General features: G+C 49.9%; 1 protein-coding gene and 1 pseudogene across 4 annotated transcripts in view; both read left to right on the top strand.

Moving 5' to 3' along the window:
* The window catches only part of Prkar1b (protein kinase cAMP-dependent type I regulatory subunit beta), a 140,746-nt gene that overhangs the window by 69,659 nt on the left and 49,074 nt on the right, over positions 1 to 22,013 (top strand). The window lies entirely within an intron of this gene.
* Positions 15,387 to 15,481, top strand: LOC115063124 (annotated as a pseudogene).

Below are 22,013 nucleotides of genomic sequence, written 5' to 3'. Positions count from 1 at the left end.
AGTCAGGCAGGTGCTGGCCACCTGGGGTCACTGTGCACCAGCTATTGATAAAGTCCAGAGCTGCTGAGAGAAGACTTGGGGTAAGCTCTGGGTCAGCCCTGCCATTCTCAACACTCACGAGGAGAGCGTCAAAGCGGAAGCTGACAGAGGGCTCGGCGCCACTTGCTGCCTCGCAGCCCTCAGTAAGTCCATTTCACAGATGAGGAAACTTGAGGCTTTGTGGCTGAGTGACTTGTGCGTAATCCAGCTAGAAAGCTCCAGAGCTGTGATTTGGATTCAGATATAGTGTTCTAGAGCACACAAGCCTCCTTAGTCATCTGTGCACGGCTCTAGGACACCCCAGGGATCTGTCTGCCTCCTGTCTCATCTGTCACCTGCCCAGACAGAGTAAGCCTTATTGCCTGATACAACATAGGCTGCTTCTCTGAGGCTGTCTATGAGGCTCACCCTGAGGGGAGGACCGTGACCCTCAGGAGTTCCCCAGGAACACCGCCTGGGGTGGTCTATGGACTCAGCACAGGGATGCACACCAAACCCCACCATACACACACACACACACACACACACACACACACACACACACACACACACACACACGTTGTTCTGCAGGCCCCTGTGGGTTCCTGTAAAGATTGGTCCGCCTTGCTGTACCTGCTGGCTGGACATCCATATAACATCTGACCAGAATTCATAGCTCTTGGGGGTCAACTGGGGCCCATCCTGTACAGGGGAACACTAATTGAGACTCAAGGAACAAGAACTAGCTTGGGACACATGCGTGCACGTGCGCGCGCACACACACACACACACACACACACACACACACATACACACACACACTATGATATAGCCCAAGCTGGCCTGGAATGCCTGTCCCAGGCTTCCAACTGCTGATAGCACAGGCGTGCTGCCCACACATGGCTGTCAAATCCTTTTGTTGTTCATTCATTTCCCCTGTAACCAATACTGGAACTCATTCTTGCTGAGTCACCCGACTGTGTCACAGAGAGTAGGACTGTCCTTGGACACTTGACTATGCCTCCCTAGATCTACCCTGCTAGCCGTTGCATATTCTACCCAGATTTTTTGAGGGGTGGAGAAGAGGTATGGACCACCCCGGAGCTGTTCTCTCCGCTGCCTTTGGTAGGATGAAGCCGAGAGAAGGGTGATCCGGGCTTCTGTGAACACTCCTCAGCCCTGTACCTGACACACTGTGGCCTGCCCAAAGGACCACCTTGCTTCCAAGAGGATGTTGGGGCTCGAGAGTCCTGTCTTTGCTTATTACTGTACCCCTCCCTGAGAGGAAAGGCCACAGCCAGCCACGGGGCAGTGCTCCCTCGGGAGTACTTGCCAGGAGGACACTGCAGTCATCACCTGGGCATTATCACAGTGGGGACCTTGTCTGGATTCCAGGTTTAGCCCAGCTGGGGAAGTACTGCAATAGAAACACCGCAAATAGCAAGACCTGTGACAGGCTGCGGGGGCTGGAGAGGGGAGCCACCCTGAACAGCTGCTAGGCTTATGTCAGAGGGTGCAGAGAATAGACCAGACCATTGAGGGGATGTGGCATACGCTCAGCCTCCTTCAGAACTGGACTTTCCCCTTCAACTGTCTTTTATTTTTCCTTGGTTTATCTCCTTCCAGATCACCTTACCTCTGAGTTCCCATGCACACACATGCACACGTGGTCCTTGCACACATTCTTCCTGCTCTGTGTCTGTTCTTATAAACTACATGTGAGTTGGTCTTTCCTCAGGGCGGAGGAAGCTACTACGTCATCTTAGCCAGTACCCTAGGCTGTGTAAGTTGAGAGCCAGCCTTGGTGAACCAAAGATTTAGAGAGAATGGTTTGGGAATGGAAACCTGTTTTAGTGGAACAGGAAGAAAGCTGCAGGGCAAGAAGCAGGGGGCTTCCAAAACCGGGCAGGAGCCATAACCCAGCAGTAGCATACTGGCCTAGAATCCCCCAGTGAGGGGCTGGGGTGTGGCTCAGTGGGTAGAGCACTTGGAAGGAGGGAGGGAGGAAGGGAGAGAAGACAGGAGAAAAGATGGAAGGAGAAAAGTGGGCAGGTAGGTGTGTGTGTTTACAGTATTCTCTTAAACTCTCTAACCGATGCTGTGAAAACTGGGCAGAGCAGAACTGCAGAGAGCAAAGTCTGGCCTGGTTTTAGACCGTACATAACAATTAACTGCAAATGAATCGAAGACTTCAGGGTGAGAGCTAAAAGTGTAAAACTCCTAGAAGAAAACAGGATGATGTGCCCTGGTGTTGGTTTTGGTAGCAATATCTGGCTAGGACTCCCATGGCACAGACAGAGGCCAGCTGTTCTCTGTTTTTGTTTTGTTTTGTTATCAAGATCTTTTTCATCCTTTTTTTTTTTTTTTTTACAGACAGGATTTGGGGTGAGGACACCTGTTGTTCTCAGATTTGACATTGATCTTGGCAGGCCTGCCTGCCTTCCTTCCTTCCTTCCTTCCTTCCTTCCTTCCTTCCTTCCTTCCTTCCTTCCTTCCTTCCTTTTCTCCCTCCCTCCCTCCCTCCCTTCCTTTTTCCTTCCTCCCTCTCTCTTTCCCTCCCTCCCTCCGGTATGTGTGTGTGTGTGTGTGTGTGTGTGTGTGTGTGTGTGTGTGTGTGTGTGTGTAAGCCAGAGACTGATGTCAGCTCTTTCTCTCAGTCATTCTATACCCTGTTTTTTGAGTCAGGGTTTCATATTGAACATGTGCTTGCCAGTTCAATTAGACCATCCTGTCAGCAGGCTCCAAGGCTCCTCCAGTCCCCACAGCTCCCCCACTGCTGGAATTTACAACAGTACACTTCGGTGCCCTGTCTTTATGTGGGTGTGAAATCCAAGCTCAGGCCTTCATCCTTGGTCACCAAGACTTTACCGAGTGACCGACCTATCTCCACCCCACCCCCACCGATATGGCTTGGAACTCCTGATCTTCCTGAATGCTCATATGACAGACATGTATAATGCCTGGACATTCATTCTTGGATATTTTCTCTAGATAATACTGGGTTTTTCTTTTATCTTTTATTTATCTATTATTTGTGTGTGTGTGTGTGTGTGTGTGTGTGTATGAAAATCAGAGGACAACTTTGTGAGTCTTTTCTCTTCTTCCTTTATATAGATTCTGAATTTGGAACCCAGGTCACCAGACTTGTGTGACAAGCACCATTACTGGCGGAACCACCTTGCCAGCCCTGAGTTTTTCTTTCAGAGATAAACATATCAGTTCATGTTGGTACTTCCCAGTCTAATTCTGGCTACAGGATTTCCTGTTTGTTCTAACACAACCTTATGCCTTTCCCTCTTTTCTTTCTGGGAAGCTGAAACCTTCCCCACACCACCATCTTCTCAAGCAGCAAAGACTTCTCTGCTTTATCCCACAACACGCGCTGTATCTTAGAACAGCAATGCCCCTGCCCCTTGCACCACTGTTGCAGCTCTCTGTCAGGCAGGTTTGACCTTGGGCATTCAGAGTTTCCAAGCCTCTTAGCGTTGTCACAATGCTCCTGCCCTCGGGTTATGCTGTCAGCAGACATACACTGAGATCCCTTGGTTGTCATTGACTACGGGCTTTTATTAGGTTGTGATCGCACCGAGTGTACATGCCGCGGCACACGTAGAGGTCAGAGGACAGCTTATAGGAGTAGATTCTCTTCTTCCACCACGTGGGTCCTGGAGGTTGAACTTTGGCTGTCAGCCTCGGTGGCGAGCACCATTACCTGGTGAGCCATCTCAAAGGCCTGCGCGCTGCTTTTGAAAAAGAATCACTGCTTTTTTGATACAGTCCAAAGTGGTTGTGAACTCCTTGTGATCCTCTTGCCTCAGCCTCCTGAGTGCTGGGATCACAGATGTGCATCACCAGGCCTGACTCTTTTTTTTTTTTTTTTTTTTTTTTTTTTACTGTTTTTAGTCTTTGATATGAGTTACATTTTAGATGTAGGTGGTGCTTTGCAATTGCATATTAGCATGTAATTTATGTTAGTATATAATTGTATTTCAGTTTGGTTCTAGATTCGTGTCTGCCTTGGGACCCTCCTGAGCAGACCTCGCCCCTGATCTTTCTTTTCAGGTCTCTGACACATAGTTTAAACAAGGAGAAGTGCGGAAAGATTTGGACTCAGTTGGGCACAGTGGCACAGACCCACCATCTCAGTACTCAGGACACAGAGGCAGGGGGATTGTGAATTGTAGGCAAGCCTGGGAGACCTCATCACAGCAAAACAAAACACAGCCCTTAATTTGAATCCCCCTTCTTTCTAGACTCCTCCCCCATGCTACACAGACCTCCCCCACCCCTCTCTTTTCCTTCAATGTCATGGGGAGTTGGTGTCACCTTTATGTCACCACCATACAGCTCCGTGTCACGATTTTTCTAGTTTCATTTCTGCAGCTATGATAAAATACCCCAGCCAAAGTCACCTTAGGGGAAGAAAGGGCTCGTTTGGCTGACAGTTCCAAGCTGCAGCCCATCATTTCTGCGAAGTCGAGGCAGGAGCTCAAGCACATCCATAGTCTGGTCACACCCACAGTCAAGAGCAGTGGGAGGTGCATGTCTGCCTGCCTGCCTACTTGCTCAGCTCAATTTCATCACTCTTCTGCAGGTCAGTTCCTCTTGCATTGGGAATAGTGCCGCCCATGGTGGACTGGGTCTTCTTATACCAGTAAATGGTTAAGATAGTTCCCTACAGATGGGCCCACAGGCCAATCTAATTCAGATGATCCTCTTGATACCCTTAGGTGATTCTAAGTTACGGCAAGTTGCCAGGGACTCACCAGCACAGTGATATTCGCTACGGCATGCTATACAGCCTCTTCTCTGCTATCTTATGTGTATGCATTGCGTGTGTGTTCATGTGTCTACCTGTGCTTGAGTGTATACTAGAGGCCGGAGGTCAACAGCAGGTGTGTATTAGTTACTTTCCCGTGGCTGTTGACAGAACATCATGCATGGCTAAAGCAGCTTTAAGAAGGAAGGGTTTATTTGGGATTATGGTTCCAGAGGGATAAGAGCTCACTATAGCATCAAGCTGCAACTATGGCGCCAGGAACAGGAAGCGGAGAGGGAGCTCACATCCTTGACCGCAAGCACAGAGCAGAGAGAGTGAACTGGAAGTAGGGTGAGGCTGTGGACTCTCAAAGCCTGGGCCCAGGATGTACTTCCTCCTGCAAGGCCATGCTTCCTGAGCCAGTCCAAATGGCACCACCCACTGGGAGCCAAGCATTCAAATACATGTACCTATGGGGGACATTTATCATTTAAACCATTACAGGGGATCTTTCCCTGTCACCCACCACCGTAGTTTTTGAGTCAGAGTTTCTTACTGCAGGGAGAGCTCACCCAGTAGTAGATCTAGTGTGGCCAGTGAGTTGATGCATACTACCACACCCAGATGATAGGTGGGTGCTAGAGGTTAGAATGAAGGTTGTATGTGTGTGCTTCGGTTACCATTGACTGAGCTACCTCCTCGTCCCATCTAACAGATCAGAAAACTGAGGTTTGCTCAGATGCCCTGCTGGTATGCATCAAAGCTGAGACCAAGCGTCTGCTTCTGGGCTGGCCTTGGTGTTCTGTGCGTCTCCACGGTTGGCTAACAAGGGTTAGTGTTGAGCATCTTTTTGGGATCTGCTTGCCACTGGTTTCTGTCACAGAGCCCTGTGCCACGTGTAGTAGGTCCCACAGAATTCTGTTGTTCCACAGTTGGTTCGGAGGAGAGGCATGCCATGCCAGAGGGCCTGAGGAGGTCAGGAAAAAGGCCTAGCTTCCTGTGCAGGAGGGGGCATGGGTAAATGGGACGGACAGTGGCCTTTGTTTCAAATGGATCCCCTCGTTTCAGACGGAAGTTTCGCTACCGTCACCTGAGGTCTGGAGCCATATAGAAAGCAAAGTGATGTTTCCCAAAGTATTCTGCCAGCCTGGGAATCCCCTATTTCTTACCACAGATAAGAGTTTCTCCTCAGGCCTGGGGAGATGACTCATCTGGGAAGGTGCTTGCCTTGCAAGCCTGAGGACCCGAGTTCAATCCCCAGAACCCACATGAGAAGCCGGGCATGGTAGAACATGTTTGTAATCTCAAAGCTGGGGAGGCCGATATCAGAGACTCTGAGACCAGCCAGACTAGCCCGATGGAGAATTCCTGGTCGGTCACAGGCTGTCTCAAAGTACAGGCTGGAAAGCTTCTAAGGGTGAGAGTCAAGATGGTCTTTTGGTTTCCATACTCATGCATATCCCTGCACGCATGCACCTGCACACACATGAACATGAATACATGTGAACACACACACACAAACATTAAAAAAAAATGCTCCAGAAAATCAGCTTCCAGACACAACTGGAGGGTGGGAGCTACTGACCTGGTGACACAGGTTGCCACAGAGGACCTGAGCCATGGAGCACAGGCAGGGGCTTCCAGGGAGAGCCGGCCTATCAGGAAGGAGCACTGGGCACAGGGGGGACTTCCGGGCAGACACCAGCCAGTGGATCTGTCTGGAAGCCAGCCTCTGTGCTGTGGTGCAGCTGGGTGGGTGGTCTCCACAGTTAACAGGAGTTGTCTGTCTGCAGGAAGGTGCTGCTGGTGGGTGTCTGCCAGAACGCAAGGATGTTTAAAGCAATGAGTTTTAATTAGGCAGCCGATCCACATGGCGTAGATGTATAAACACCCAGCCAGCACCTGCTCCCTCTACATGCTGTGTGCACATGAGGGCCACTCCGAAGATGCTATCCTGTGTTCTCTCTCGCCTTCATCTTTACAGCCCATCTCCACAGTGGCTCCCCACCATGGCGCTGAAGCATGCACACTCTTCCCGAGGCTGTGTAAGGCTCTGGGAGAGCCAGGAGGGCAGCCTGGGTGGTCCCTGCCGTGGGGCTGCCGTGGGGCCGCCGCGGGGCCGCCGTGGGGCTGCCTTGGGGCCGCCGTGGTGGTGTGGCTACGGCAACACTCACTGCTATGATCTCTAGCTTTCCTGTTACTCTCTCCTCAGCGGGGTTTGTATGTAAGGCCAAGAGGGACCCTGATTTTTAGGGCTGTGGGCTGGCTTCTGTCCAAGTCCACACAGGTCCTGGCACTGGGCTGGCTGGAGTGGTGTTGGACCAATGGCCACCTGGTTTGGGGTGTAGCCTTTTACTTGTAAAGGGAGCCCCAGGCAGAAGATGAACTATGTGTAGTTTGCAATCCTGGTCCATCTGGACCCACAGGTGTTCCCAGCAAGTGACTGGGAATCAGTCACTGTCCACTGTGTGTAACCAGGAGATAAAACCGGGTCAATGTCTCGTTTCTACCTCCTTTGGACAGTTGTCATGTTGAGCCTCCCCCTTCCAGGCAGTGTAGATGTCCCCCTGGGCCTAAGTGCCAGTGAGTTTATGAGTTGTCTCTGTTCATCTCTCTAGGGTGAGGGAGCCTCTGTCCCAAAGAGCTCCATGCGGTCGCACTTGGGGGCTGGGCCCTGGTTCTTCCACACAAAGCCTTGGCATCAGGCCAGGGGATGGGTGGGAGGCCTCCAGTTCCTCCAGTCCCAGCCCCACACCATCAGCCTTTACAGTCGGCATGTGCTCACCCAGGCAAGGGGCCAGACTGACAACAACCGGGTGGGTCTGAGCTTGCTACGGTTCCCTGACACCTGGAGCCACAGAACCTCATGGCCGTGGGTAGAAGCCCTTCGGCTGTCCACAGGCCTCAGCTGCATACTGACTTGGTGCCCTGTTGATGACCTCAGTGGGCCAAGTCTTCATCTGCCACCCACCAAGGCCCCTTGCTTTCTGTGTTCTATAGACAGGTCGCTTCTCACAACAAGATTCTCTTAATGGAGTTGTCTCTACTGACAGGGGTCACCCTCACAGAATGGGCCTTCTATGCCAACTGTGGCCTCCACTACAGACTGGGATCTGTTGTGTAGTCTGAGTTTCCCCACCACTGACTGGACTCTCTTCCATAGGCCATGGTCTTCTCTGCTGTCTGGAGTCGCCCAGCTGGTTCGTCTTTTGTGCTACTCATTGGGAGCCAGGGTCACCTTCTCCCTATCTGGTCTCCTCTCTCTCTCACCTGCCAAGGGATGCAGAGAACAGCAAGCTCTCGCCCTGGGGCCACACGGGTCTCAGGTGACCTGGTAGGCAGGTGGATCATCTGTCAACTCTTTCAAGCCCAGGCTGGCACTTTGAAACAGCCTGGGAACCACTGAGTAGTTTTGCAGCCACAGCATGTGTCCGGTGCTTCGCGCCAGCCAGCTGTTCCCACAGCTGCAGCTGTACTTCCCCAGCCACGGGGCTGGAGCTGGGTCTGGCAGCCATTATGGTCTGCCTGCTGAGGCCCTGTGACAGGTCTGAAGTCTGTAATGTACTTGGAGGCTGTCCCCTACCCTGGGTAGTGGTGACAGTCAGTGAGGGCAGCTGGGTTAGGAGCACCATGAGATCTCTGGCATCTCATCAGATGTAGATGCCCCTGCCTGCTGTGACTACAGGGTGACACTTCGCTGCAGCGACTAGTGACCACAGGGCCTGGGGCTTGCAGGCCATCATTTCTCTTGAGTTGGTAATGGGTACACCTGTCAAGGCAGCAAGCTTCCAGCCCTGCTCAGGGGAGCTCAGATGAGCCACTGTGGAATTTAGATGAGGGTGACATCTGTCTGGTCCTTGGGAAGGGGTGGGTAATGAGTCTTAGTGAGAGGTGGCCAGGACAAGTGTGCCCCTTCAGGAGAACTGTCCCGTTTTATAGCTGAAGATCTGGTACAGAGCCAGAATCAGCTTTGTCCCAGTCATTAGCCAGCTGACGGAGAAGCCAGAGGCACTTGAACCCAACTTTAGCCTGAGGTGCTGTGGTGTCTGGTGCACTTGGCTTGCACCGGCAGCCCCAGGGTTTACTTTCCCTCCTTTGGCCCGGAATGGCTGCCACCCCCCACCCCCACCCCCATCTCCAGACAGCCTAATCAGAGCTCAGCCAGCTGGTTCCTTTCCCCAACCAAGGCTGATATCCTGGAAGAAAGATTCTTGGGAGGTGACCTCAATTGATCCCTAGAGGCTGGCTGCTGGTGGCCTCCCATCTTGCTGACCACGTGGGACCTTTTCCGCTTGGCTCTGTCCATGGCCTCATGGTCTGTGGTGAGAGGGAGCAATGAGATTTGCAGCCCCAGCAGGGCTCCAGTGTGTGGGATGCTGGACTTGGTGCCTTTGACACTGCCACCATCTCAGGTGGACCAAATGTTAGCGTCCAGACACTGCTTCTGGGGCTCTGTGAGTCAAGATGCCATGTGGCTCAAACTACCATTCATAAAACATAGGACCAGTGATGGGGCACATGGTGTTTGAATGAATGAGTGAGTGAATGAATGATGACTGGAAAGGCATGCCCTCTTTGGTTTCTACCATTGTTTTGCTGGTGAGTTTACATGGTGCAAAGTGTGAGTTCCTATTCAGGACACTCATCCAACACAGTGCCTGGCACACATCAGGCTCCCTGAAGAGATCTCCAGGGTTGGGTGTGGGGTGGGCAGGGCTCCCTCTGGTGGTTGAACTTGAATCTCCACCTGCTTTTCCCTTTCCTACCCAGAAGCCTGCAGGGCTGACTTGAGCCAGGGGCTCTATCTGGGTGGAATGAGTCCTCCAACCTCTGTCCCACCTGGGGAATGTTGCTCCTGTGCTTAGGAGGAAGGGGTGACCAGAAGGGTTCCATGCTGTGGTGTGGGGTTTGGTCCTGAGGGTGTCAGGCAGTTCTAACCCTCCCCTCGGGTGACCGACCTTGCACCATGACGTAAACTGGATGGTCTCATCTTTATTGCCTTTCTGCTGCTCCCAGCCCAGCATAAACCAAGGTTCTAGGGGAGTTGTTACCTATTCTCAGACTCAGCGTTCTCATCTGTGGAAAGTTCAGGTACGGGGAAGAGGTCTCAATGTGTAAAGACAGTGTGGGTATACCCAGCGCTCATGTAAAAGGCTGCACGTGGAGGCTTGCACCAGTACTGCGGAGGCAGGCACAAGAGAGTACCCAGGGCTTGCTGGCGCCAGTCTAACAGAAGCAACGTGCTCCAGGCAGAGAGTTGTGGGTAATATTCCTTCATCATCCTTATGGTTCCAGTGTCCATTGTGGTAGCCATTCCTTCGGTTCTGAGGGGAGAAATCTATGTCATCTCCTTAGGTTTGGGTTTTTTTTTTGTTCTTTTCTTGACTGACTTTGGAAACTTGTGAGTGAGTTCCAAAGAAAGCTTACTTTCTTTTCCCCAACACTCCTGGAAATGGAGCAGATGAATGCTTCAAGTCGTTTATCCATCTCAGGGGAGCAGGGACGTGTTCCTCCGAGGATAAGGAGGAAGTGTGCTGCAATGGGCACATCCCTGACTACAATAGGATGGTGCACAGTGTACTTCATCTTCAATGATTTTTCTCTAATAATTACCTATTTCCTATTTTATGGTTTTGCTGCTGCTGCTCCTCCTCCTCCTCCTCCTCCTCCTCCTTCTTCTTCTTCTAAAATTTCTGGTACTAGAATTGAATCAAAGACCTCAAGCATTCTAGGCAGGCACTCCACCTCCAGTCACACCTCCAGCCTCTCACTGGGAGATCTGGGGAGTGTAGGCAGGTGCTCTACCACTGAGCCATGCCCCAGCCCCTCACTGGGGGATTCTAGGCAGGGGCTCTACCACTGAGCCACGCCCCCAGCCCCTCACTGGGATTCTAGGCAGGGGCTCTCCCGCTGAGCCACGCACCCAGCCCCTCACTGGGGGATTCTAGGCAGGTGCTCTACCACTGAGCCACACCCCAGCCCCTCACTGGGGGATTCTAGGCAGGGGCTCTACCACTGAGCCACGCCCCCAGCCCCTCACTGGGGGATTCTAGGCAGGGGCTCTACCACTGAGCCACGCCCCCAGCCCGTCACTGGGGGATTCTGGGTAAGCATGCTACTGTTGCACTATCTCCTCAGCTTTCTTTTTATTTTGAATTTTGAGATAGACTCTCTAAGTTGCCCAGGGTGACCATAAACTCACTCTGTACCTCAGGCTGGCCTGAACTTACACTCCGTCTGCCTCAGCCTCTTGAGTAGCTTTCAAACCAAACCCTTCCTTTCTCTGATTGCTTTGGATTTGGTTTGTTTTTGCCGTCACTACCCAAGGCTACTGACTCCAGGTCTTTCCTGTTACACACTGTAGATGTCCTTCCATGTGTGGATTCTCTTGTGCCTCACACACTTGACAAAGTCTTACTTTAGCTGGGAGGTGGTAGCATATGCCTCTAAACCTATGAGTTCAAGGCCACCATGGTCACAGAGTGAGTTCCAGGATAGCCAGGACTACCCTGAAAAATTCTATCTTAACGTCTGTTCCCCAAAAGTTGTCTTTTACTTTTCATTTGGTTTCTAATTATTTTCATGTCACCTAAATTTGCTTCTTCCTCCCTTCTCTTCCTCCTAGTGTTTGACTTATTGAAATGCCGTCTCATTCTATAGCACAGGATGTCCCAGAGATCACTATATGCCCGGGACTAGCTTTGCTCTCACCACAGTCTTCCTACTTCAGACTTACAGACAAGTGTCACCAGGCCCAGTTTGGGTTCCTCCTCCCTGACCCTGTGCTGTTTAGAAGTGCCAGCACTTCCAGAATGCTGGGGTTTTCCCAGGCTTCTAATTTCCATTTTACCTCGGCGGTGACCTAACGGTGCCCACGGCGTGCTTTGCAGCCTGAGTTTACTCAGGTGTGTTTTATGGCCTGGGGTGTGTCCTTGACTGTTTCATGGGAGCTGCCTGCCCCTCTGCTGTGTGAAGATATACTCCATAAATGTCCATTAGCTGATTGGCAGGCAGCACGGCCCTGCTCACCTGTGTCCTCCTCAGCTCCTGGCAGGTCTTAGCTGGTTTTTCCACTATTATCAACCACCACAGGGCACTGCCTGCCTGTATATCTGTCGGATTTCACTTTGCAGTCCAGTGTGTGTGTGTGTGTGTGTGTACGCACTTGCGTGTGTGTGTACATTTATTTGTGTACACACAAATAAATATATATATATATATTAATATTGGAAGATTGATTCTGGGTTTGAACTCAGATCCTCATGCTTTCTGGACAAGCCACAGTTAACCAACTGAACCCCACCCCACTCCCGCCAATTTAACAGACATATTCCATTCTCCCCAGAGGTCTCTTCATAGAGCTTTTTAATAGGGTGCCATGTGCCCCATCATTTTCTTTAACTGTCCATGCCCAGCTGTTGACTATGTAGTTTTTCATAGCTGTGGCAAATACCTGGTGGGAGCAGCGTAAGGGAGAAAAGGCTCATTTTGGCTCAAGGTTTTGGTCCATGGCTGCCAGCTCCATTGGTTTCAGGCCTGTGGTGAGGCAGAATATCACAGTGAAGAAAAGTTGCTCACTAAGAATCAGCAGAGAGGGGAAGTGCACGGATGTATGGAGTATTTCAGGGTATCTCCTGTATCCTACATCCTCCAACTGGGCCCTGCCTCCTACTCTCCACCACGTTCCAGTAATGCTGTCATATTGTTGCTGGAGTTGTTAGGAGTCAAAACTCAGTCCCCAGAGCCCTGACAAAACAGCCTTTCACTACCCCACCTCAAAAGACTTATCACACAAGTAGAAGAAGCCCCATTCAGGACTGGGGGTACTGTTCAGTGCTAGGGTGCTTGCCTAGCCCTGTGACCAGCCAGCCAGCCAGCCAGCCAGCCAGCCACCCAACCACCCATCCATCCATCCATCCATCCATCCATCCATCCATCCATCCATCCATCCATCCATCCATCCATCCATCCATCTAACCAACCAATCAACCAACCAACCAACCAACTAACCTGCTTACCTACCAACCAACCCACCCATCCACCTACCAACCCACCAACCAACTAACCTACCTACCAGCCAACCAAACAGAAGCCTTAGAAAGAGGAACACAAAAGATTGTCCCCTCCCCAAGTCCACCTTTGATCTGCCTTGGCTCTGCCTCCTGAGTACTGGAATTGAAGGCATACCACAACACTGCCTGGCTGGTAGGTTTTAGTAGAAGGCAAGAATTTAGTAGAAGGCAAGAAGTTTGCATAGCTAAGTAGTCCCAGGCAAGACATGATCCCAGCTATCATCATTGTCCTGCCTGTCAATCTCCTCTGGAAGGTGGTCTGTGGTCTGACAAGTGGCAATGGAAAAATCTCTTCCTGAGGGTCAAGGTTCCCCTCTGGCTGGTGCCAGATTTCAGCTACTTCCTTCTCCAAGCGTGAGACCCCTGGGAGGAAATTCTAATTCCTTGGGCACCAATGCTTTCACAGTCTGGTAGCTACAGGGTTAGGCAAAGCATTTCTTTTGAAGGTCATTGTTGCAGCCAAGCCAGGTATCATATTCTGAGTGCATCATGGGAATCTCTCATAATGAAGTCAGAGCCCTCATGAGCCATTCACTTCTGTGACAAGCTTTTCTAGGCAAACATTGAATCCAAACCATAAATGAGTGTTTTAAGTTATCATGACTATATTAGCACCGTGACAGAAGCTCCCTTGCTCCTGAGGGAAAAGATTACTGGTTTAAAGTTCGTCTTCAGCCTCCTCAATGTGCATGTGCAAATTCAGAAGGTCAAATGGGCTGGGTCATTTGTGGATACTGTGAACTTCCATAGCCGGCATGTAGATTGGTGATCCTGAGTGGGAGCCACATTGACAAAGAAGTATATCCAACCCCCCCTCCCCCCCCTCCTAAAGCCTAGCTCCACAGTGGACACTCAGGCCCATGTCTCTTACAACCCTAGCCATGCATCTCCACTCTGAATCTTGGAACTTCACAGTCTGGGTGCCAGAGCTAGCCACCTGGCCCGGAACAATGTGAAGAGATCCCACTGAGCTTATGGACAGCCTTCAGGGAGCAGGCAGCCTTGCCCCACACCACAGTGCACAAACAGCCAGGGCTGAGTTATTACTGTCTCCATAGATATATTTGGTACTAGAGTGAGCTCCCACCTAAACAGTGAGAGAACCTAAATACAAGTGGGGACACCACATCTGTCGCTCTGGCCAGCAGCTGAAGGCCACTTGGGCTGGGATGGCCAGTGTAAGACCGACTGACGCCAAGGTGCCTGGCAGTCTGGGCGCTTCCTGTCTGCATAGTATTCACTGAAAGCGCAGATCAGAGTGGCAGAGAGTCCTTGTTTGGGTCTTTCAGAGTGGTTGCCAAGGAAATGAGACTTCTAGCTGCCCCCTCTCGCCCTCTTCAGCCTCACCATCAGAAACATTAGTGAGAATATGTGAACGAATGTTCCGCACATAAGTCAGGAGCGTTTGTAAATAGTCTGTCTCCATTGCTCACAAGTCCTGTCTGTTTCAGTGAATTCCACTTTCTGCAAGGCAGGCGCGGTGCTGCTTAGGTTCTGCCCAGCGGCTTGAGTGAGGGAGTGAGCGCCTCCTCTCTGACCCCACCCCAACCGAGGTAGATTGGCATGTCTCAGCCCCTCACTGGGTTCTAGGCAGGTGCTCTATGATCGAATCATCTTTTCAGCACTATTTTTTTTTACTTATTTTGAGACAAAATCTCAGTAATTCACCCTGCTGGCCTTTAACTTGCTCTATGGATCTGACAGTCATTGAACTCACAATCCTCATGCCTCAGTCTCTCAAATATTTGTGATCATAGGCCTATGTCACCAGGCCTGTCTTGATTTAATTTTTTTCTAATTAAGAATTGTGTTTTTAAGATGAGTAGTTATAGCGCACACACCTGGTCTATACAGTGAGTTTGAGGACAGCCAACGCTATACATAAAAATCCCATCTTGAAAAACCAAATAAAATAAAATAACATTTTTTTTTTTTGTTCCTAGGTCTATTTGTTTCACGTGTATGAGTGTTTTGCCTGCATGCTTGCATGTGTACCACATGTGTGCCTGGTGCCCACGGAGGTCATAAGAGGATGTAGTGGTTTGAATGAGATTGACCCCCGTAGGTTTATACACTTGAATACTTGATCTCCAGTTGGTGGAAATTAGGGTTAGGAGGTATGGCCTTGGAGGACGTGTTACTGGGAGTAGACTGAGGTCTCATGGTAATCTCAGTTAGTGTTCTCTGTCTCTGTCTGTCTGTCTGCCCGCTGTCTCCACTCCCCCCCCCCCACACTTTGTGCTTGTAGATTAAAATGCAAGTCTTACCTGCCTGCTGCCATGTTTCCCACAATGATGGTCTCAGACTCTAACTCTCTGAAACCCCCAATAAACTCTTTTAAAAGTGACCTTGATCGTGGTGTCTCATCACAGCTGTAGAAATTAACTAAGCCGGAAGGCGTCATGTTCCCTGGAACTTGAGTTATGGATGGCTGTGAACTGTCATGTGGGTTCATGAGCCTGGGTCTTCTATAAGAGTAGCAACTTATATTAACTTCTGAGCCATCTTTCCAGCCCGCTTATTATTTTTTATAAAAGATATTCTTCCTAACACAGAAGGGTAAAGGAACTCTCCGTTAAACCCAGAGAGAAAAGCTACACCTCCTCTCTGGATCCTGTCTGGAGTCAAAAATGAAGAAAAAAAAAAGAAAGAAAGAAAAAGAAAAAAAAAGATATTTTTCAAAGTGCTCACACAGAAATGCTGTGTTCCTAGCTTGGTCTTGGTTGAGGGTCCTGGGCTTCATCCTCTGTGGTCAATGTTATTGTATTTGTCAGGGTTCAGAACTTACAGGCTGAGTCTCTCTCTCTCTCTCTCTCTCTCTCTCTCTCTCTCTCTCTCTCTCTCTCTCTCTCTGTGTATCAGTGTCTGTGTGTCTGTGTGTCTGTGTCTGTGTGATTTATTAAAATGGCTTACAGGCTGTGGTCCAACTAGACCGACACTGGCTGTCTATCAATGGGAGCCTCAAGAAACCAGTAGTTAGCCAGGCGTGGTGGCGCACGCCTTTAATCCCAGCACTCGGGAGGCAGAGGCAGGCGGATTTCTGAGTTCGAGGCCAGCCTAGTCTACAGAGTGAGTTCCAGGACAGCCAGAGCTACACAGAGAAACCCTGTCTCGAAAAAACAAAACAAAACAAAAAACCCAGTAGTTGTTCAGTCCATGAGTCTAGATGTCTCAGCTAATCTGCAGTATACATTAGAATACTGAAGAAGTGGGCTCTAATGCCAGCTGCCCCCGGAAGCTGCAGCCCAGATTAAAGGTGGATCATCCCAGCTCAAAAATTCCAGATTAAAAGTGGGTCTTCCTGGGCTGGAGAGATGGCTCAGAGGTTAAGGGCACTGACTGCTCTTCCAGAGGTCCTGAGTTCAATTCCCAGAACCCACAAGGTGGCTCACAATTATCTTTGATGGGATCCAATGCCCTCTTCTGGGGTGTGTCTGAAGACAGCTACATTGTATTTTTGCAAATAAAATAAGCCTTTAAAAAAAAGTGGGTCTTCCAACTTCAAGTTATTTAATTAAGAAAAAATGAATTACACTCACAGGTGTGCCCTGCTGCTTGGCTTTAGTAAATTACAGATGTAGTGAAGTTGACCATAGCCGCGATAGTCATTGTGTTACAACATTTACAACATTCCCTTTTTCTTTCCAACTTGGAGGAGCCTCTCTTTTGTGTGTGTGCAGTGCATGTCACATGCGTGTGCAGATAGATGTCCACGCCCATGTGGAAGCCAGGGTAGGACATCATCAGGTGTCCTGCCCTGTTACTATTTAATTCCCTTCACATAGGCTCTCTCAGTGAATCTGGAGCTAGGCTGGCAGCCAGCAAACGTGAGTGATCCTCCTGTCTCACACACAGTGCTGCTGGGGATTCAAACTCAAGTCTTCATTCTTGCACAGAAACTGCTCTTACCTACTGAGCCATCTCCCTAGTGCCCTCCAAGGTCCTTTCAAAGGTCAGACATGCTGTAAATGTTGACAGATACAGGGTCTAGCCTTCCTGACCCCTGCATCCACTGATCCCAGCCTCGCTGGGTACAGTCATGAGTACAGGTCCAAGATGCGCATTGATTGGTTGGTTGTTAGGACTTCTCAGATGTGTTGTCATCGGCTCCATAGGCTTTTCTCCTCCCCCTTCCTCCTGGGGATCCTGGTCCTAGGAAGGAGACAAGACTTGTTTGGTTAAGTTGTTGGGGTTTGGGAGGTGGTGTTTACCTTCCAGCTTGTGGTCTGCAGGCTGTTAGGAGGATGCTGATAGGAAGAAGAGATGCTACGGCTCCTGAGGTTGGAGGGCACAGTGAGTGTTGTGAGCAATGGACCCTTCAGGGAACAGCAGGGCCTGGAGCAAATGCTTAACTCCGTGCTGAGTGAATGGCTCACATACAGTAGAGTGTCTATGGGTGCTGTTCACTCCACTCTGCCTGCACATCTTCACTCAGAACATTTTCAGACCCCTCATTTTGTTGGTAAGAGGCACGGTCTGTATCCAGCACAGGAGGTGGGTGGTGGGTGGGACCCTCATAGCATCTGGGACCCCAAATGGCCATCTTCCCTAGACTGGGGCCAAGTCTCTCCACATGTTCTTGGGTGAATTCTGTGAGGCAGGTGTGAGGTCACTGCAGGTTCTTGTGTAGAACACAGTATAGACACTGGAACATGCTGCCTGGGTTCAGCCCCAGTGACACCCTTACAATTCTGACCCTTGGCTTCCATGTCTGTAAAGTGGTCGTCTTTGAGCCCTAGCAGTGAAGTTAAGTGGGAGACTATTAAGAAGTTTCCCCTTGGCTAGGAGTCCAAGCCTTTCCTTGTTTGTCCCCTGAGCTACAGAGCCACACCATTGTGCTTAGGAGTGGCTTTCATTGTTGAATGCCCAGCCCTGGCTAACAGGATCTTTGCCAAGCTTTGCAGGCCTGTTTCTTCCTGCCTTGCTTCTCATCAACTTAATACAGTCCTTATGGGACCCTTACACACTGGCATCCATGTGCATATGTGTATATATGTATATGTATGTGTGTGCATATGCTTGTGTGTGTGTGTGTGTGTGTGTGTGTGTGTGTGTGTGGCTATATGTGTCTGAACATGTGGAGGCTAGAAATCAACCTTGGACATTGTCCCTTAAGAGCCTTTCATTTGGTTCTTTGAGACAGGCGTGGATTTAGCTAGGCAGTCTGGCTAGCCTACCCCAGGGATGCTCCCATGTCTCCATGAAATTACAAGCAGGAGCCAGACATGGGTTCTTGAAAGCACTTTATGACTTAGCCTTCTTCCCTTTTCCCTGCATCCTCTTCTGCGGCTGGAGGAAGGGCAGTAGAGGCTGGGGCTTTGGAAAGTGTCCGCAGGGAGGGGATTTCTGAGCCCATCCTGACTTGAGCTTATAGTGCCCAGGTCTGTTGGGTGAGGAAATGTTCTGTTCTTAGACTCACAAGACAAGATGTAGCTGAGACTGTCCCATCTTGTGTGCCATGTGGCTTGGGTGTGATGCAGGGTCTGTACATCGGGGTTGAAAGACTTTGCCAGCTGCCTGACTCTGAGGACAGGCAGCTGGGCATGACTCCTGCAGGTTGTGGAGGTGGGTCCGGCACACTGTGCTAGTGCCAAGATGTTGGCTTTGCACAGCCCTCGGCTTCTGCCCTGTGCACTAAGTTAAAGGTTTAGAGTTTGAACCGCATCCACATAGATGTGGTCTGAAATTTTAAAGTTGTGATTTTCCCTGGGGGGGTGTTATGCTTTAAAAATGTTAGCTGGGTATGGTGGCATGTGTCTTTTAGTCTGGTATTAGACTTGGCAAGCTGAGGCAGGGGGATCAAGAGTTCAAAGCTAGCTTGAGCTAAACGAAGCAAACAAATGAAACAAAACAAAACAACAACAAAACAAACACACATACATTGAGATCCTCCAGTGTATCAACAAGAGTAGATATGGCATTCTCCAACAGGGAACTGGGTGATTTTAAGAACTATAGATAGATTCATAAATTATACGTGGAACATCACTAGTACAATAAGAGGGACTGGTAAAGTGTTTGTCATACAGGCCAGAGGACCTGATTTTGATTCCCCAGCCTTCACGTAAAAGCCAGTCTAGGATCCTACTGCTGGGGAGAAAGAGACAGGCGGCTCCTTGGGCTTCCCTGCTATTCAACCAAATTGAATCAGTAAGCCCCAGACAAGGGAGAGAGACCCCCATCTCAAAAACTAAAGTGGAAGGCTGGCAAGATGACCGACGGTAAGCTAAACCTGACACCCTGACTTTGATTCCCAGAACCAACATGGCATAAGGAGAGACATGACTTCTGTATGCTGTCCTCTGATCTCCTTGTGCCCACTGTAGCACATGCACACTTGGGCACACTTGAGCACACACTAACATGCACACTAACACACACACACACACACACACACACGCATACACAAATGATGACATATGAGGCTGGCCTAGCCCAGTCCTTCTCTACTTGAGGCAACTGAGTAGCATCATGGCATGTCAGTAGCTGATTGTTTCACTTTATTTATTTGGCTTTTTGTTTGTTTTGTTTTGTTATGTTTTCGAGATAGGGTTTCTCTGTGTAGCCCTGGCTGTCCTGGAACTCACTTTGTAGACCAGGCTGGCCTCGAACTCAGAAATCTGCCTGCCTCTGCCTTCTGAGTGCTGGGATTAAAGGCCTGTGCCACCACGCCTGGCCTTTATTTGGCTTTTATGTATTTGTTTATCTATGTACATGTGTTTGCTTATTTTGAGACAGGGTTTCTCTGTGTAGCCCTGGCTGTATTAGAACTCACTCTGTAGACCAGGCTGGCCTTCAACTCACAGAACCCTGCAATCCTCTGCCTCCAAGTTCTGGAATTGTGTTTTATTTTTAAGACTGTGTTTCTCTATTAGTAATTCGTTTGCCCACTGATAACATTATCAATATCTTTCGTCCCTTATCATGTATATAACTGACTCCTAAGAAGAGTTATTCTTACTTATTTTTAATTATCCCTGTGTGTGGGTGCAGATGCCTACAGAGGCAGATGAGGAGATCAGATCTTCTGGAGATGGATACAGGCGGTTGTGAACCACCTGACATGGGCGGTGGGAACCGAACTTGGGTCCTCTGTAAGCACAGCACGTGCTCTTAACTGCAGAGTGTTTCCGTGGCCCCGTGCCATCAGTTTTCAATGGCCACACAATATTATACTTTTTAAGCAAAACTGTAATTGAAAAAAAATTTTTTTGAGATAGGGTCTCACTGTGGATCCCTGACTGGCCTTGAACTCACAGAGTTCAATCCCTAATTCTGGGACTAAAGCTGTGTGTCACCACGCTTGGCCCAGTACCATCATTTTCAATACACCCCTGACTGCATTCTGGGCTTCTGTCTAAAGAGTGTCCCAAAGTTAGTCACTGGACACCTTTCCACGTCATTGAATACAGGGGTTCCTAATGTGGAGGCGGCAGGCAGCACCACAGTGTCTCCTTTTGTGGTGTATCAAGGAAGGCTGTGCCACGCCCACCCCTACATTCCATCCTATCAATGTGCTTTCTTTCCTTAGCCCCACCTTTCTCTTTGTCCTCCCACTTGTGCGTGGTCCATCACCTACTGTTCATCCAGCCATCTTCCACCTGTCCATCACCAGTCCTGGGACCCATCTGTCCATCTATCTACCCACTGTCCATCTATCTACCCACTGTCCACCTACCTACCCACTGTCCACTCACCTGTCCACGTCATCCATACATCTACCTCTCCACCAACTCACTGATAATGCTTGTCCTCTCTCCATTATTCCTGCCCCGGGTTGTCTCTGCCTGCCTGAGCATCCACAAAGAAGGCCTGCTACTGCCTTGAGCATCTCTGTCCTCCCTTATATCTGGGTAGAAATGCATCAACCTAGCAACTTTCTGTTCTTTTTTTTTCTATCTCACTCTGTAGTTTATCCATCGACCCATCTGCTTATCATCCATCCATCCGTCCACCCATCCACCCACCTGTTCCTATTTGTCTGTCCGTCCGTCCATCTGTCCTCTCAATCGCCTTGTCCTTAGACTGAGAAAGCACCAGAGCTGAGGGTCTGCAGGAGGAAGGAACGTTGGTGAGGGGGCGATGGCCTAGGTAAAGACTTTCAAAAGGGTGGTTCTCTTAGCCACAGGCTGGGTGAGAGCCTCCAGCTTCCCTACGTGGAAGCAGAGTTCATGACCACTCCAACTTTGTGAGGACAGGTGTGCATGGGAGCGGAGGAGACCAAAAGGACTCAGGGCAGTGCCTGGCTCTCAGTGCCTATGGGGGTGACCTCATGGGCTTGTATTGCCAGTCAGAGCCCAGCCCAAGCCACTGCTGCATTGTGAGCAGCCAGCATTGATGAAAGAGAGGGTGGGTTGTTGATCAGGTTTCCAAATGGGAGGCTGTTTATGATTTCTGCCTGTGGCTTCAGTTGAACCCTCTGGAGGTTCAACAATAGGGATCAGCGTGGAAAAACTGTTTTTCTTCTTATAGGCAGAGGAGGCCAGCACCTTTTAATGCCATTAAGTGCAGAGAGAGAGAGAGAGAGAGAGAGAGAGAGAGAGAGAGAGAGAGAGAGAGAGAGAGAGGAGATTAGGTTTGTCTGGAGTTGGAAGGAGGCAGGAGGAGGGTAGAGCCATGGGACTTGTTGAGTCTTCTCAAGGGGTGTCAGGTTACTCAGAAGGAAACCTGGCTTCTAAGCCTCTGTGGTAAGTGAGACCCAGCCTGGCTGCTCAGATGGCATTTTTGGCGTCTCCATGTTCCCAGCTTGTTTCTGCAATGGCTGTGCAGCTGGGCAATGGAGGGGACATTGGTGTGCTCACAGAGATATGTGGGGTCCTTCAACGAAGGCTGCGCCCAGCAAGCCTACTTTTGTGTGTGCAAATATCTGTGACTGATGTCTCAGTTTAGGGACCGTTTTCCCAGAAAACATTTTCAGTCCATTCCCACCTTGGCCAACCCAAACAGAAGTGCAAGTGGAAGCAAGCCCATACAATAGGGAGATGCGATCATATTTATCTGCCCTCATCTCGAGGAGCTCTGGAATGCTCATTGTGGCCCACTCTGTGATTGCATAAACATGGGAATATCTGGCAAGTCCTCAAGGCAGGGAGGGGATGAATGAGAGGAGTCTAGGACCACAAGCAAAGTCACCAGAAGCTGTCTGCGCTTGCTCATTCTTGGAG

This window comes from Mus pahari, chromosome 23, assembly GCF_900095145.1.
Source record: "Mus pahari chromosome 23, PAHARI_EIJ_v1.1, whole genome shotgun sequence".
NCBI classification, from domain to species: Eukaryota; Metazoa; Chordata; class Mammalia; order Rodentia; family Muridae; genus Mus; species Mus pahari.
Note: the sequence above shows the minus strand (reverse complement) of the source record. Positions and strands in the feature narration are given on the sequence as shown.